The sequence below is a fragment of the Palaemon carinicauda genome, chromosome 12 (assembly GCF_036898095.1).
Source record: "Palaemon carinicauda isolate YSFRI2023 chromosome 12, ASM3689809v2, whole genome shotgun sequence".
Classification (NCBI taxonomy): domain Eukaryota; kingdom Metazoa; phylum Arthropoda; class Malacostraca; order Decapoda; family Palaemonidae; genus Palaemon; species Palaemon carinicauda.
This window is the reverse complement of record NC_090736.1, coordinates 16279873-16297784: the sequence shown is the minus strand read 5'-3', so window position 1 is coordinate 16297784 and position 17912 is coordinate 16279873. Positions and strand designations below refer to the sequence as shown.

Genomic DNA, 17912 nt, shown 5'->3' with positions numbered 1-17912 from the left:
CGTAGGCTAGGATCGGTTACCTCAATCGCCGAAACTGAATTTACTAACGGCATCATATAAAGAATTCCTATTCGTAAAGCTAAATAGCTAGATTTATTAAAGCATAAGTACCGGGAACGTAGCTCTGGCTAACTAAATGTCTCATGCATAGCGAGCGACAGCGTCCAGGATGCCTACGGTAGGCAAAGGCTTTTGTTTACGTAAATATCACTTTTGATTCAATTCGAAACACCAAGAGCTTACATTTATACATAATAGAGATAATACTCAACTTTCCCGAGGCAGAAGAGGCTGGAGAAAGCATCATAATGTTGAAATAAATCCAAGATTACGAGAGAATCACAAGGGAAACACCAAGTAGTAGAGCTACGCGATAAGGAATACAGATGGCGCCGTCGGCGGCATTGTGTACACACTCGAAACAGGATAGGAGAGTACCTTATTAACAGCTCTCCTTTCATTCTCGCTTTTCATTTTCTTGCCACTTTGACCCCTGAAGTGTTAACTCTGTTCGGGGTGAACATAGCTATGTGGCGTATCAAGAATACGTCCTCTGATATTATGCGATATCCCATTTAGATTTATTTAGGGATATTCGCTCCAGGAGTTAGAATTCTGGATACCTTGCGGTAAAATTCTCTGGGAATATCACCATAGTCAAATATACCCAAAGAAGCTACCCTGAAGGAACTTCCATTAGGACGACATGGCCTGAGCCCAAAAATAACATTTATTTTAGTACCTGTATATCAATTCCAAACTGATGAATTTCATTAAATTACAGGAGTTCAAGTCAAATATGTCAACATCCTTTTAGGTAGGCTATGCCTCGTTTATCCACAGAAATTTCCAATCAGCTGTTTACCTTTTTTGTAATTATGATGCCTTGATCCACATCAAGGTTCAACATAAAATCAATTTTTTTCTCCAGATGAGAATCATACAAATACAATAAGTTTCTGTCCCTTTAAGAATCAAGTTCCCCCGTCTCACCCATCTGGAAAACAAACCACATTAACATGAACTGGGGGAAAAGGAAAAATGGCATTATCAATTTACTCAGATGTTGTTTAAGGATACCATGATGTAACATGAGTAAGGATAATACAGCATCCTAAGTTAGGTTAGGTAAGAAGGGATTTGCATCCTAGGTTGGGTTAGAAAGGAACAAAGTTTTTACATTTACATTTACTGAGATTACCAAACAATTCTTCTTCACCCAAGGGTAAACTCCTGCAATGTAATTGTTCAATGGCTACTTTCCTCTTGATAAGGGTAGGAGAGACTCTTTAGCTATGGTAAGCAGTTCTTCTAGGAGAAGGACACTCCAAAATCAACCATTATTTTCTAGTCTTCGGTAGTGCCATAGCCTCTGTACCTTGGTCTTCCACTGTCTTGGGTTAGAGTTCTCTTGCTTGAGGGTACACTCGGGCACACTGTTCTATCTAGTTTCTCTTCCTCTTGCTCTTGTTTTGTTTAAGTTTTTATATTTTATAGAGGTAATATTTATTTTAATGTTGTTACTATTCTTAAAATATTTTATTTTTACTTGTTTCCTTTCCTCACTGGGCTATTTCCCCTGTTGGGGCCCCTGGGCTTATAGCATCCTGCTTTTCCAGCTGGGGTTGTAGCTTAGCATTTAATAATAATAATAATAATAATAATAATAATAATAATAACTAAATATAATTATGTATAACCCTACAGTTGATAAAAGAAATCATCCTAGTTAGTAATCAGGTTAACTTACTGGATTTCCATCAAGATTATTCCCTAGATCTCATGGAGCATTCATCATATTATTATTCATTACTTTACTTTTGACATAAGAATCCATGACATAACAATACTATACTGTATACAGTATAAATACTGCCTAGGATACTCTTGACTAAATTTGTAGAATTTAGCTCATACAGCCAGTTTTGGGGCCAAGGACTTTCAATACGAATGAGCAATTCGTAGAAAACTTTGCATTTGTGCTATGTAAAAAGCAACTGAAGCTGGACATAAAAGATGGAGAGAGAACTGAACTTTGTGGAGGTAAGGCCTAAGGCTATTTTACTCCTTCATCGTCAGAGATATTTCAATGCGTGAGGAGAAAGAACACATTATTCTAGGTCATGAAGCTCTGATGATTAAGGACACAGCACCCTAAGTTGGGTTATGAGTGGACGTGATGTTTGCAAGTGCTTGTGTGCATGTAAAATATTTACATACAGTACTAGCTACTGTAGTAAGAGTATACCTATGCACCGTCACATGTAAATAAATAAACCTTGCATTCCCCTCGTCCAACTAAAAGATGCTTTGCTCTTTCTCTTCAAGGCTTGCTTTGCAGCCTCCAAGCTACCCAACCTAATCAAGGAGGCCATGTTCTTACCCATCATACATCAAAGGATAGTACTGTATTTCAGTTTAGGATACAAGTGGATACATGATATTTCTTTTATTATTAGTGGATAAATACTTGAATGCTGACAGGCAAGTAGCACTCCTAATCCATTTTCATTCTGATACATTGTAGGTAAGGAAGCCGATTGGCCAAGTCATGTTACACAGTGAGTTAAGAATGCCAAGACATGTGTTTTTCCAGTTGAAGTGTGGTATAAATGGAAAATGTTGAAACCTGGTTGGTGCCGTTAAGAATGCCAAGACGTGTTTTTTGAGTTAAACTTCAACTGTTGAAGAGTGGATAAATATGAAATTCTGAATCCTTATTGGTTCCTTTGTTTCAAGCTCATCCAGTCAAATGATATTTTAGAATCTAGGTGTCACAAAAGGAAACCACCCCCTTTACAATGGTGGCTCTTTTATTACAAGCCAGTGATTTGTCCACTGTTAACTACTTTTCCTGCATCAGTAAGTTTCACAGTAAATTGTCTTAGTTTGACATAAGGAAAGTGCTCAATTAGTTGAGAGTTGGGATTTGTTTTCTGCTGACTATTTTTCCTGCATCCGAGATTCCATGGGAAATCTTAAATCAAGCATGCACTGGTAGTGAGTTTTTAATAAGACAATTTAGTACTTCCTACTGCTGGAGACTGCCTTAAGTGGCATTATCACCAGGAGACAAATTCAAAGAAGGAAACTTCTCCCAGCAACGTCTGCACCTTTTAATTCTGATTGAGGTAAGGTAATAGGCTTACTCCAAAGGTAAAGGTAAAGGTGTCTGGTTTCAGTTCGTTTCACCAGAATTGATGCTCACCAGAATGTCAGCTGGGCAACCCCAGTCACCTACTGTGGTGTCCAGCCACAAACTGACCTCCCCAGTAAACAGCTTAAACTCACGTCCCGGGCTAGGATCAATCTGCTGCCATGCGAATGCTAGGCGAACACAATACCATTGTACTAGCCAAGACCACAGATGGTTTATTTAAGGCGTTCAAAGTGATACGACCTCCAAGGTTAGGTTAGGAAGGTAAGAGAAGCATTTCTCCCTTGATCATGTACTAACCTAGTGCTCTAGGTTAGGCTGGGGTAGTATATGTTTAGGTTATAATACATCCTTGTATTTCACTAGAGTGTTTCTTCGCTAGTTTTAGATGGTCTACTAGGGGGAGAGGGTGGTCCTATAGTTATTTAAGGATAAGATTCTTTAAATTATGCTAGGTTCATATTGCACCCCCTGTACTCCACTTTTTTGTTTAGCTACATTTCCCATATAAAATTGTCAGAATATTTCAAAACAATAAAAATGTAGAAAATACAAAAATTTTGACCAAAGCTCTAGCTCTAGTAAACATACAAAACTACCTTTTGGTATCAGTGCTTCAGAAGATAACATTAGTTTCAGATTATAAATTACATAATCCAACAGAGCTCTTCAAACACTCATCTCTTTAGCTCTATAACCTATAATCATAAACTTATAATAACTGTGTTTAATTTCATTCATCATCATCTCCTACTAAGCCTATTGATGCAAATGGCCTCTTTAATTTCATTAAAAATCCCCAATATCAATGTCTGCACACTTGAATTTCCAACTTTCTATACCAATAGAGCCTGGTCACCATTTGCATTCACCTTCCAAGTGAGCATTGAGGCCTTTTCTGTATCAAGTGGCTTTTTTTCACCAATCGCCTAACTTCACTATCAATTAGAAACTACTGTACCTCCATTATTCTGAAATTTTTCTTTTTTCCTTCTTGTTTGGGAAGGATGCCACTGATGCAATCATTCCATATACACAGCCATTATCCATTCAATAAAAATGAGATGACATTGTTGTAAGCTATTTATGGTTTCCTTCAATTTTTATGATGACAATAACTATGTGAAACATACATTTTTCATGTTATAATGAGAAGTGTTATTCTGGAAAATATGTCTGAAAAAAAACTATATATTTAACAAGGAAGACCAATACTGTAAAGGGATACAACCTAAGGTCAGAACACAAGAGTTCTAAGAGAGAGGGATCATAAGTAAGGAAGAGGCATTTTACGTTAGGTTAGGTTAGGTGGGGAATGTTAGGTTAGGTTGTATCCCTGTTTGTTTCTCTTGAGAAATAGTTTTTCATCATACTTGTTTGCATACTAAGTTGTTACATCTGAGAATTTACCCATTTCCCCTAATAAACACAAGGAAGCCATTTCGGGGACTTCGTATATAAGGATCTCCCACGTGTATCTAGTATCCCCTACCATAAACTTACCCACCTAAAACCTAACTGGTTTAATTTTCCTTAAAAGATAATTTTCCCAAAATGATTTTAATTAGAAAATTTCAATAAATCATTACTAGTTCATTTGTTTAAACCTATAACCATGAATTGCTGGGTAATAATAAACTAGGTAATCAAATTATAAGTGTTTATAATTGATGATTAACGCTGAAATAATAGCACACAGGTTAACGCGCGTAGTCTATACATGTTCCTCTTGCCAGAACATAAGAGCATAGGTAAAAGGCTGGCCAGGGCACCAGCCGCCCGTTGAGATACTACCGCTAGAGAGTTATGGGGTCTTTGACTAGCCAGACAGTATTACATTGGATCCTTCGCTCTGGTTGCGGTTCAATTTCCCTTCGCCTACACATACACCGAATAGTCTAGCCAATTCTTTACATATTCTCCTCTGTCCTCATACACCTGACAACACTGAGATTACCAAACAATTTTTCTCTCGCTGCACTGTAATTGTTCAGTGGCCACATTCCTCTTGGTAAGGGTAGGAGAGACGCTTTAGCTATAGTAAGCAGCTCTTCTAGAAGGACACTCCAGAATCAAACCATTGTTCTTGTCTTATGTAGTGCCATAGCCTCTGTACCATGGTCTTCCACTGTCTTGGGTTAGAGTTCTCTTGCTTGAGGGTACACTCGGTCAGACTATTCTATCTAATTTCTCTTCCTCCTGTTTTGTTAAAGTTTTAATAGTTTATTTAGGAAATATTTATTCTAATGTTATTGTTCTTAATTTTTTTCTATTTTTACTTGTTTCCTTTCCTCACTGAGCTATTTTCCCCGTAGGAGCCCCTGGGCTTATAGCATCCTGTCTTTCCAGCTAGTGTTGTAGCTTAGCAAATAATAATAATAATAATAATGAGGTAATGTTTAATCGCTTGCGAAGCGAGCATATGGAAGAGCAAAAACCAATAATCTTTAGCTTAATCAAGGAGGTGTTTGTAATACATTGAACACTGTTAGGAACGACTCCATTAAAAATGGGATGATAAGTCACATTTTCTATAAGTACAGCAGTCCTTGCATACAAAATTTTCAAGGTTTTGACAAGTGTTTCATTACAGTATTTTTTTCACTACCGTGACTGGTCTTCTATGATGATGACTGGCAGAAACTAAGTACCTCTGAACAGTGGTAACAAATATCATTATTTTCAAGTCCAGAATAAAGACAGCCCTGTCCAAAACTATAAATATATCATTCCTCATCGAAGATTCTCTGAATGTTGCAAGGGTGAAATTATATTAGGAAAATGGTTGAAGCTAAGAGCTGACGGGTCAATTAAAGACTAATAATCTACGGAATTTATTTTGTAAAAGTAAAAACTGACAGCCCTGACCTCCTTTGGCCCGGTAGGCGGCCCAGGTCATAATCAACCACGATTTACTAGTGCAATTACTACACGAAATACTCAATTGGGAAACAAATATTTTAATTACTACACCAAATACTCAATTATGAAATAAATATTTAGCGTATTTGTTAAATACATTTACCGGCAACAGCGACATGTTGTGTAATTTAATGCATAGTTTAAGGCATAGCGGTTAACCTTTTCATGTTACTGATTTTGTAATAACAAAGCATCAAATTACATCTATACTTACTTATATTGCAGAAAGAAATATATACGGAAGGATAGTCATTCCTGGTGAATGTTTTAACTATTTTTTTTTCGCACAACGTCGACCAATTTTACTATTGGCGAAAGGTATAACGTCAAGTTATAAGGGGACTGTTTGTTTGTGTTTGTGTATAGTAAGGAGGCGGAGCTTAGATCTGGTTACATTCTATTTAGCGTAAACTATTTCCGAACAGGGTACGGTTGCAGTGAAAAACCTACAAAATATTCACACTAAAACAATATTTTAAAGTCATTCTTAACATTTTATAGGTACTAAAATTATTATAAATAATATTCATAATATAAACTTTAAATTAATATTATTTAATTGGAAATAAATTGCTTTTTTTTACAAACATACTAAAAACTGTTTGAAAGAACTATTCCAAACAACTTGCACGGCACTCAAAATAAGTCTCTTTAACTCAGGGTTGCCATTCGTACGATAATTATCGTACGTGTACGATTATTTTGGGTCCGGTACGATGTACGATACATACCTAAGGTATAAACAATGTAGGTGTATGTGGGTTTGATTAAACAATTATACTAAAATCTTTTGAAATAAGTCAATCATGTAACACCCTAATAATTATATTGAAACTGTGTACGATAATTTTGGTTGAAAAACGACAATTTTAAGGCTCATGTACGATAATTCAGTCGAAATAATCTGGCAACCCTGCTTTAACTCGGCTTATAGATTAGCCCTTTGTTGAGTTACAGGAGAGACGTGTAAACAAACCAAATTCATTCATAATAATCCTTTTCAAGTAACGTGTACAAGGTCACTGCATTCGAAGAAGATTCATTCTTAAAAAATACAAGTCATGTAACTTTTCAACGATATTTTAATTCGGTTAAAAACCGTGAAACGTTTGTAGTACAGTGCTCGACAACTTTTGTATTGGAGGGAAATACAAAACTCATTTTATTATTATTATTATTATTATTACTATCCAAGCTACAACCCTAATTGGAAAAGCAAGATGCTATAAGCCCAGGGGCTCCAATAGGGAAAAATAGCCCAGTGAGGAAAGGAAATAAGGAAATAAATAACTGAAGAGAACAAATTAACAATAAATCATTCTAAAAAAAGTAATGTCAAAAGAGATATATCATATATAAACTATTAACAACGTCAACAACAAAAACGTCATATATAAACTATAAAAAGACTCATGTCCGTCTGGTCAACAAAAAAGCATTTGCTCCAACTTTGAACTTTTGAAGGATAGTTTCAATTGATGTTATAGTTCCAAAATGTGAGAACACAATTGTCACTGCTCTTTCTCCCGTTTGTATCTATGAATTTCACTTAGTTAATGGGCAGCTGTAGTTTTATAAATGATTCACCTAAAGGGGGCTATCTGACAGAAACGCCTTTAAATGTTTGGCCATCATAAAAAAAAAAAAATATAATCTGAACAAGGAATGCAATATATTACATTATTCTCATATCGGAACATTTATTTTTCGATAAACAACTTTGTTTAAAAAAGGCAGTTAATCTAAAAAAGAAAATAAAATAAAATAAAAAAAATAAAAAAACAGAAAAAAAACATTCTTGAAGTGGAAAAGTGTTATATTCAATGCTTCCTCTTTTATGTAACTGGACACTATAAAATGCTTTCATGGCTATTCATGAATAAACAGTTTTACATAAAAAAAAAAAAAAAGAAATCTGAGCTAGCAGAGATTAGTGGCAATTTCATTAATGTTGATAAACTCGTCTTCTATTTACTCAGGACTACGTATTCTTAGTCCTTAATTAAGGTATACATAGTTAAAGCAGAATACCTTATATTTTCTAAATGACTTGAAATGTATAAATGATAAGATAAGAACTTCTAAAAACGATATATTTGATTATTTTCTACTTTTTGATGGTATTTTTATGGCTGAAATCAAGGGACTGTTGATAGCAACAAAATCCTTAAGATTAACATTTTCTTTTCGGATATATATAAAACATCATCAACTTAACTATATCATAGAAATTGAAAAGACGAGACAGAAAGTAATAATCTAGTCTAAAAAAACAAGAAAAAGAATAGCCACTTCAAACACTTATTCATTTAAATCACCATTAAAGTTAAACTTACTCTGTTAATTATACAAAGGAATGATTTGCATAATAGTACAGGTTGGCAATGGTAACTCTTAAGAATCCAAAAATACCATGCAGGAAATCCAGTTCGTTATATACAGGCCTTTTTGTAAATAATGAACTCGCAACAAAACTGATTAATCTGTGGGTAGCATAGACGATATGATCATTTTTTTTTTTTTTTTTTTTTTTTTTTTTTTTTTTTTTTTTTTTTTTTGTAATTGAACGCAAAGATCAACTGAATTTTTACAAGATTGGGAAATGGAGCCTAAAATCAGTGAAAGTAGTTTTTACCAAATGTACTGGTTATGATAACAATAGAAATTATCACTGCAGCAGGATCTATTAATTACAAATTATCCACATATTTAAAAAAAATTAAATACTCCTTTTTTCCGATTCTAGGCTCCATTTTACTTTCACACTTAAGAAATTCAGCTGCTCTTTTCCATGACTGAGTTTATGTAAAACGTGTAATTGATCAGAACTTGCAATAAGTTTGTTTGCAATAATAAAAAAGAACAGCTATTATAATAACGATTCTTCTATGTCACCAGAAAGTTACAGCAAGTATAACTTTTATATTGTACAAGTGAACAAAGTTACAGTGAGTATAAGTTTTATATTGTACATGTGAACAAAGTTACAGTGAGTATAAGTTTTATATTGTACAGGTGTATAAGTTTTACATTGTGCAAGTTAACAAAGTTACAGCAAGTATAAATAAATTTTATATTGTACAAGAGAACAAAGTTACAGCGAATATAAGTTTTATATTGTACAAGAGAACAAAGTTACAGTGAGTAGTAGTTTTATATTGTACAAGGAACAAAGTTAGTGAGTATAAGTTTTATATTGTACAAGTGAACAAAGTTACAGTGAGTATAAGTTTTATATTGTACAAGTGAACAAAGTTACAGTGAGTATAAGTTTTATATTGTACAAGTGAACAAAGTTACAGTGAGTATAAGTTTTATATTGTACAAGTGAACAAAGTTACAGTGAGTATAAGTTTTATATTGTACAAGTGAACAAAGTTACAGTGAGTGTAAGTTTTATATCGTACAAATGAAAAAAAGTTACAGCAAGTATAAGTTTTATATTGTACAAGTGAACAAAGTTTCTGCAAGTATAATTTTTATATTGTACAAATGAACAAGGTTATAGTGACTATAAGTTTTATGTTATATAAGTGAACAAAGTTACAGTGAGTATAAGTTTTATATTGTACAAGTGAACAAAGTTACAGTGAGTATAAGTTTTATATGGTACAAGTGAACAAAGTTTTATCTATGCTATTTCCTCTCTTGCTGTAACCACGGGACGATAAGGCAACACCATTCTTAGTCACACAAAGTGTCAGTTGGAAAACAAAGCATTCTACAGAATAGACTCTAGATTGTCATCCCAGGTGCCTGAGGATTTCAGTGATGAAGTGGTTGTTTATCCTATTCGTGGTGATAAGTGCTGCAGCAGAATTCACAGAGGGAACAGTTCGTGCAAGGCGTCGCCATCTTTCTTTACCAGCCCCACCACCAGGTCCTCCAAGTGGACATCCCAGAATGTATAGGCCTCTTTTTCCTAAACGAAACGGACGTCCTGCATCCCCTGTGGGAGGGACTTTGAACTCAGTTCCCCCTGGTCCTCCTGTTGGTCCTCCGAGTAGATTTCCTCACGAAGATCCTTCTTATCCTTCCACTGGACTCCAGACACATCCCTCCCTCGGGTCCAGGTTTCCTCATATCCCTGGGCCACCAGGCCCTCGTCCCGGTGGATATTAAACATCCTGGAGTAACAGGTAAATTTTGAATGACCTTAGTTAACCTGAACGTGTCATTATGCCTCGTAAACTTAAAGTTGTGAATAATATTAACAAAATGGAGAAAATAACACACCAGTGTATTAATATGGTATCGTAACTAATTCGGTATAAACATGTCGTTTAGAAGTTCGCATGTTAAGCTTGAACACAGGCCAGCCCTTTATTAGAATAAAAAGTTCATCTCTAAATGGGCCAATAGAAATAGAACATATGATTTCTGTTAGCTTTTTGTCCCTCTCTCCTTGAAAACGTCCTAATAATTCCCCCTCAATGTACGTAATAGTAATTCGTATCTCACAGTAATGCTTTAATTTCTTCTCTAACAGAAGCTGGGAATTTCTGTATGTTCTTGGACGTAATATGTACTTCTATTTCAAAGGCATAACGTACTTAGAATTTATTCTTTTTATTGACAGGTGCTTATCATCCTTTGCATTGAAACTGGATCTTCTATGGCTTTGGAGTCTGTTCCTCATGAGAAAATAGAAAACACTTTCTTTTCTTTGGTGCAGAAATACATTTTAAACTTGACAGAGGGTTTTATTTCTGCGTTACTTCTGCAAAAAAAAAAAAAAAATGTGCAGTGAAGGATTATATTACCAGAACTGTCATGACAATTGTGTAATCTAATGAAACATGTTGAATAAAAGACCCATGTTCTATATATGTACATTTCATTCATCCAATTTATCTAATACATTGTAAAAATTATGTTGATATATGTTAGGTCTGACACTGACCTTCATACTCATGAAGCTACCCATTTTTTTATATTTACCAGTCACAAAGGTTATTAACTTATTTGTTTTTTCTTGATTTGGTTCGTCATAGTGTGTTAGTATAATTACGGTAAAAGTTTATCATGGAATTTTACGATATTCAAACATAGATATTAGAATTTATGAGAGATAGGATTATAACCTTAATAAGACTCTACTTTGAGTTATTGGATAGCCAAACTTCATACTAAACGGTAACTATTCTTAGGCCTCCATTACCGTAGATTTTGAGAGAGGTTTAATTTATAACTTTCTAACTGTTTACGGTAATAAATTATTACATTTTGTGCAGAACAGATGGTTTGGCAGTGTCGAAAGTGGGATTACCAACTCTCTTAATCTTATCAAGCAGAGACAGGATGTCACGCAAGCAGTTTTGAGAAAAGTGCTTCGTGTCGTAAACTCCCGAAACCTCTATATTTGGCATATCTCTGTAAAATAAAATCTTTTCATTTTCTGATCAAACTTAACTTGCATGCACAGTTTTTTACGCCTTGGCTTGTCTGTAAATATTTCTGTAAATTGAAAAAAAAATAATAATTTTCTGATCATCACATTATTCAAATTTAACTTGCATGCACAGTTTTTTACGCCTTGGCTTGTCTGTAAATATTTCTGTAAATTGAAAAAAAAAGATAAATTTTCTGATCATCACATTATTCAAACTTAACTTGCATGCACAGTTTTTTCTGTAAATTGAAAAAAAAAATAATTTTCTGATCATCACATTATTCAAATTTAACTTGCATGCACAGTTTTTACGCCTTGGCTTGTCTGTGCGAATTTTTAGTAACTTTAATTCTTGTGAAATTCACTTGATCACTAGCCAAAAGTGCCATGGCATATTATTCAAACTCTATACATTCATTCATTCAAAAAGACTTATAAAATCATACAACAATTAATGCCATGAAAATTACTCCCGTTCGACGATGGCGGATCTGTAAGAGAAACCATAGAATATTACAAACAATTGGGACTACGGATTTGCTTATGAAATGGCAAATTATCAAGTAAATTAAATACATTCAGGTGTGGTGATAGCTTCGTATTCTCTTTCAATAGAATAAAGTAGATAAGATATAGTATACTTATATTTTCTAGAAGAAAAAATATAAAGGAAATTATTATTATTATTATTATTATTATTATTATTATTATTATTATTATTATTATTATTATTATTATTATTATTATTATTATTATTATTATTATTATTATTATTATTATATAGCATTGTAAAGCTCTGCAAATTACCTATATCAAATTCTATATTTATAAATTTCAGTTTAGGTAACAATATAGGGCTATAGTCTACCTTACTAGACTTTCAGCTCCAGTTCAACGACTCGTGTGTGGGAGTTAGGTTTTAATTTGACCCTTTATAATAAATGAAGCCATTAAATGTTTTACTTACTGTTATTTTAAGGTAATTCTTGTTTTTTAAAGCATGCTGGACGTGCTCCAGAAATGAACATTCATGTCACCAATGCAAATATTATAATAGTTATAGCATAACCAATCACAGAGCAATAACTACATTTTCTTTCGCTTACAATATAGAAAACGACAAGTTAGGGTAAACTGTAATTAACACGCACATGATCACTAACCCAAGGAGACGTTTTACAATGCAGATATATAGTGTAGATGTGGACACATCGAAGAGAATAGCTAGTAGCCATCCCCCCCCCAAAAAAAAAGCGTTAGGATAACGATATTTGTACGCTGTGGGATTTACTTTACTATATTTTCTATAGGACAATTATTCTTCGATCGTATTATTTCAAAATGCAAACTGCACAGGAGTAGCCTACATAGAGCTTTATTCGAAACCACTTTATTGCAATACATAGGTAAACTATGTACCTGGAGATTCTAATTCCATACTACTTCATCATTGCTTTTTTGATCTAGGCAGCTATCAGCATCTAGATTGAGCATCTATTCTGTAGCCTTGTCAGGCAGGTCTTGCGCATATATTAGCAACTAAGAAATTTAATTATAATGAGAGATATATGAAAAAAATCTCATAATAACTATTGCTTGTTGGTGGTCGTTTGCAAGAGCATACCGATTACTTTGCTGTGCATAGGCCTAATAGGAATGGGTTTTTTTTATGCTGAGTATTATGAGATCGGAAAGTTGTTCCATTCTGCAAAACTGTGTCATATGTTAGAAACCAAATATAAATTATAGAGGTAAGAGTTGCTAAAGAATTGGAAAACAAAACCGTTCCCTTATAAGGAATACAATTAACATTGAACTAATTAATTCAATCGGAAAGGATTGATATTTGTGTCCGACTGTGGGGAATAGCCGTTCGGTCGTTAGCTTGACTCGAAGCTTTACCTATTTTTCTTAATAAATTAAAAGTAAATAACTTAATGCTACTTAGTATAGTAATTTAGTGTTAATGATAAGTAAAATTAATGATAAAATTAAACTTATGAATTAAATGACTTAAATTAATAATTGCCTAATAGGCCTTAAGTTCGCGCGTGCGTAATATATAGGCCTACCTGTCAAAGGTTAGAAGTAAATTACTTCCGAGGTTACCACAGCCACGGCGAACAGTTCTAATAAAAAGTACTCAGTGGAAAGACCGGCGTTTTCTTAGGATATTAACGCTGAACAAAACTAAACGTTCAATTTCCAAGACAACGACAATTTTGGAACACGTCAACGTCTACCTTTTGTGATAAGTGATCTATATTATTCTGTATCTTTGGGCATGTCTAGGGAAGAGGGTAATGTAGGGCAATGTCACAAAGTTTTACTAGTGGATCTACTATTTGATGCAAGTTGTTTTGGTTTTTGAGTAATTGTTTTGCTTATTAAATATAAGTAAGGTTGAAATTAAAATGAATTCCAACACACATCTTCTTGATTATTTTCATCTTGTAATAGATCACTTTATGTGAAAAGTTGCATTAATTTTGATTATATATTTGTGGTGAAACTAAAACAATTTTAGGGCCACATTCGGTATGTTTTCACTCAATCTCAACCCCTCCTGCGCTAGCTTTGAATAAGACCAAGTTACAGGGCTGAGGAGTTTACTAAATTACTTGAATTCACCATGAATTCAAGAAACATTGCATTTTTTCTTCAACAAAAGTGCAGTTAAGAAACAATCAACTATATTTCCTGCACCAATTCTTTATGGGTGATGCCACGCGGGTTCACAAAGACACAATTAAAAAGTTCAACACATATAATTAACATTTAAAGAACACAACAGTCATACAAGTTACGTTAAAAAGCAAGAAAATTAACACATTACTGTAAAAATTAACAAAACTTGACGTTACTTCGATAGAAAAGAACTTAAACAGCAAAATAGAATTCCAAAATATTCTTATGAAGAAGTTACTGCAATGGCGACGACAATTCACGAGGTGATGGGGCTGGATTTACAAGAACTTCTTCTATTATTTGCCTTCATGGAGTCAACTGCTCCAAGAGTCCTAGCTTCACCTTTCCACCCTGGAAGAAAACTCGGGAGGAGTATATGGCATAATACAGTTGTTCGATCTAAAAAATTACAGGGTTATGTAACAAAACATCAATTTAAAAATAAACATCAAGTGCTCTAATCGTAACCCAACATACACAAAAAAAGGGTTTCGTCCAGAAGGCAAACTTGGATTACTGGCATGTGCCCTTACGATAGGAAAAATAATATATATAGTCTCCACAGGAAGAAGTTTAACAACACTAATGATACGTCATCTAATTCAATATAGATGGATAAAATTTGCAAGAAAAGGGGTTTATTACTTTGAATATCAATGTACTAATTTATACCAACTCATAAATCTAATTAATGTAATAAAACTACTTCTGTGGAGAAAAATAATCATATATCAACGTATTTTCATAGAAACATGGGAAATACCCCTCAAAACAACTACTCATAAAAGCTAAGAAATTTTATTCAAGGGGAATAAATGGCAATTTTTGACAATATCCATATATATATATATATATATATATATATATATATATATATATATATATATATATATATATATATATATATATATATATATATATATATATATATGATATTATATATCAAAACTGTACATGTGTGTATATACATATATGCATTATCTTTGATATTTACTTCTACACAAATGCATATTATATACCACTGTTCACCATTGATACTTTCGAGTCCTTTTTCCATTTTTTGTGTTATAACATAATCTAGCAAATTCTTTCGATTACTATTTATTTTTTTCAACTTAATCGGTCTTCCCTATGCAGGGGATGGCACCAAAAATATTCTGTCTTCTGGTGTCTTATCGACACTAATAGATTTGGTTGCAGCCATTGATTTTTTTTCTTTATGCTCCAACTGATGTTGGTTCCCACACAACTGAGTGGGTTTGTAAGCTACAGTTCGGTCTCAGAAAGTTTTAGCAAAGTACTGAACCCATTTGACTGTGGGGCCCCTTGAGCCACCCCCAGCTTGTGGGAGTGGTATCATTTGCTTTCAGTGGAGGCTATCAAACCTGATCAGAGTTAGAACTCTGAATCATGCAGACAGTCTCCATAGAAAACTTTTGATCTGCTTTATATATATATATATATATATATATATATATATATATATATATATATATATATATATATATATATATATGAACACAACATCGTCTTCAAATAGACATAGATTTCTACCTAATACTTGGGATCGAACGCTAGCCCCTTCTAATGAAAGGCCAGGTTGAAACCAACCATGCCACGAGAGGCCATTAAAAGATATCGGAACCTGACGCTACCCAGCTGTCCGAGGATTTACCTGGCGAGACATCAGTCTCTTACCAGCGAGTTTTCCCCGACTTCCCAGCCCACCACGTGACACAATTGATAGTAATTCATTCAAATTGCCCATAATGAATTAATATGGATAAATATCAACACAACATCGTGCTCAAATAGACATAAATATCTACCTCATACTTGGAATCGAACGCTAGCCCCTTTAATGAAAGGCCGTCTAAATTTCTACCTCATAATTTGGATCGAACGCTAGCCCCTTCTAATGAAAGGCCTGGCCTTTCATTAGAAGGGGCTAGCGTTCGATCCCAAGTATGAGGTAGATATTTATGTCTATTTGAGCACGATGTTGTGTTGATATTTATCCATATTAACTCATTAGGGGTAATTTGAATGAATTACTATCAATTGTGTCACGTGGTGGGCTGGGAAGTCGGGGAAAACTCGCTGGTATGAGACTGATGTCTCGCCAGGTAAATCCTGAACTACACATTAGCAGTTAGGTTCCGACTTCTTTTATGGCCTTTCGTGGCATGGTTGGAAGCAAATTGGCCTTTCATTAGAAGGGGCTAGGGCTCAATCACAAGTATGAGGTAGAAATTTATGTCTATTTGAGCACGATGTTGTGTTGATATTTATCCATATTAACTCATTAGGGGTAATTTGAATGAATTACTATCAACTGTGTCACGTGGTGGGCCAGGAAGTCGGGGAAAACTCTCTGGTAGGAGACTGATGTCTCACCAGGTAAATCCTGAACTGTAGATTAGCAGGTTGGTTCCGACTTCTTTTATGGTCTCTCGTGGCATGGTTGGAAGTGACATGGCCTTTCATTAGAAGGGGCTAGCATTCAATCCCAAGTATGAGGTAGAAATTTATACATATATTTATATATATATATATATATATATACATATATATATATATATATATATATATATATATATATATATATATATATATATATATATATATATGTATATATATATATATATATACATCATGCAGACAGTCTCCATAGGAAACTTTTGATCTTTTCTAGCTTTATATATATATATATATATATGTATATACATATATATATATATATATACATATATATATATGTATATATATATATATATATATATACATATATATATATGTACATATGTGTATATATATATATATATATATACATATATATATATATATATATATGTATATATATAAATATATGTTTATAAATATATATACATACATATACCAAGGCACTTCCCCCAATTTTGGAGGGGAGCCGACATCAACAAATGAAACAAAACAAAAAAGGGGATCTCTACTCTCTACGTTCCTCCAGCCTAACAAGGGACTCAACCGAGTTCAGCTGGTACTTCTAGGGTGCCACAGCTCACCCTCCCACATTATCCACCACAGATGAAGCTTCATAATGCTGAATCCCCTACTGCTGCTACCTCCGCGGTCATCTAAGACATCGGAGGCCGCAGCAGGGCCTACCGGAACTGCATCACAATCGCTCGCCATTCATTCCTATTTCTAGCACGCTCTCTTGCCTCTCTCACATCTATCCTCCTATCGCCCAGAGCTTTCTTCACTCCATCCATCCACCCAAACCTTGGCCTTCCTCTTGTACTTCTCCCATCAACTCTTGCATTCATCACCTTCTTTAGCAGACAGCCATTTTCCATTCTCTCAACATGGCCAAACCACCTCAACACATTCATATCCACTCTAGCTGCTAACTCATTTCTACACCCGTTCTCACTCTCACCACTTCGTTCCTAACCCTATCTACTCGAGATACACCAGCCATACTCCTTAGACACTTCATCTCAAACACATTCAATTTCTGTCTCTCCATCACTTTCATTCCCCACAACTCTGATCCATACATCACAGTTGGTACAATCACTTTCTCATATAGAACTCTTTTTACATTCATGCCCAACCCTCTATTTTTTACTACTCCCTTAACTGCCCCCAACACTTTGCAACCTAATTCACTCTCTGACGTACATCTGCTTCCACTCCACCATTTGCTGCAACAACAGACCCCAAGTACTTAAACTGATCCACTTCCTCAAGTAACTCTCCATTCAACAT

At 34.2% G+C, this 17912-nt stretch overlaps 1 protein-coding gene across 1 annotated transcript in view; it reads right to left on the bottom strand.

Moving 5' to 3' along the window:
* The window catches only part of LOC137651236 (E3 ubiquitin-protein ligase SHPRH), a 57355-nt gene extending 50917 nt beyond the window's left edge, over positions 1-6438 (bottom strand). The window contains exon 1 of the mRNA XM_068384460.1: positions 6294-6438. The gene's annotated coding sequence lies outside the window, so the exon portion shown is untranslated. The remainder of the gene's footprint in view (positions 1-6293) is intronic.
* Between the last annotated feature and the right edge of the window lie 11474 nt (positions 6439-17912).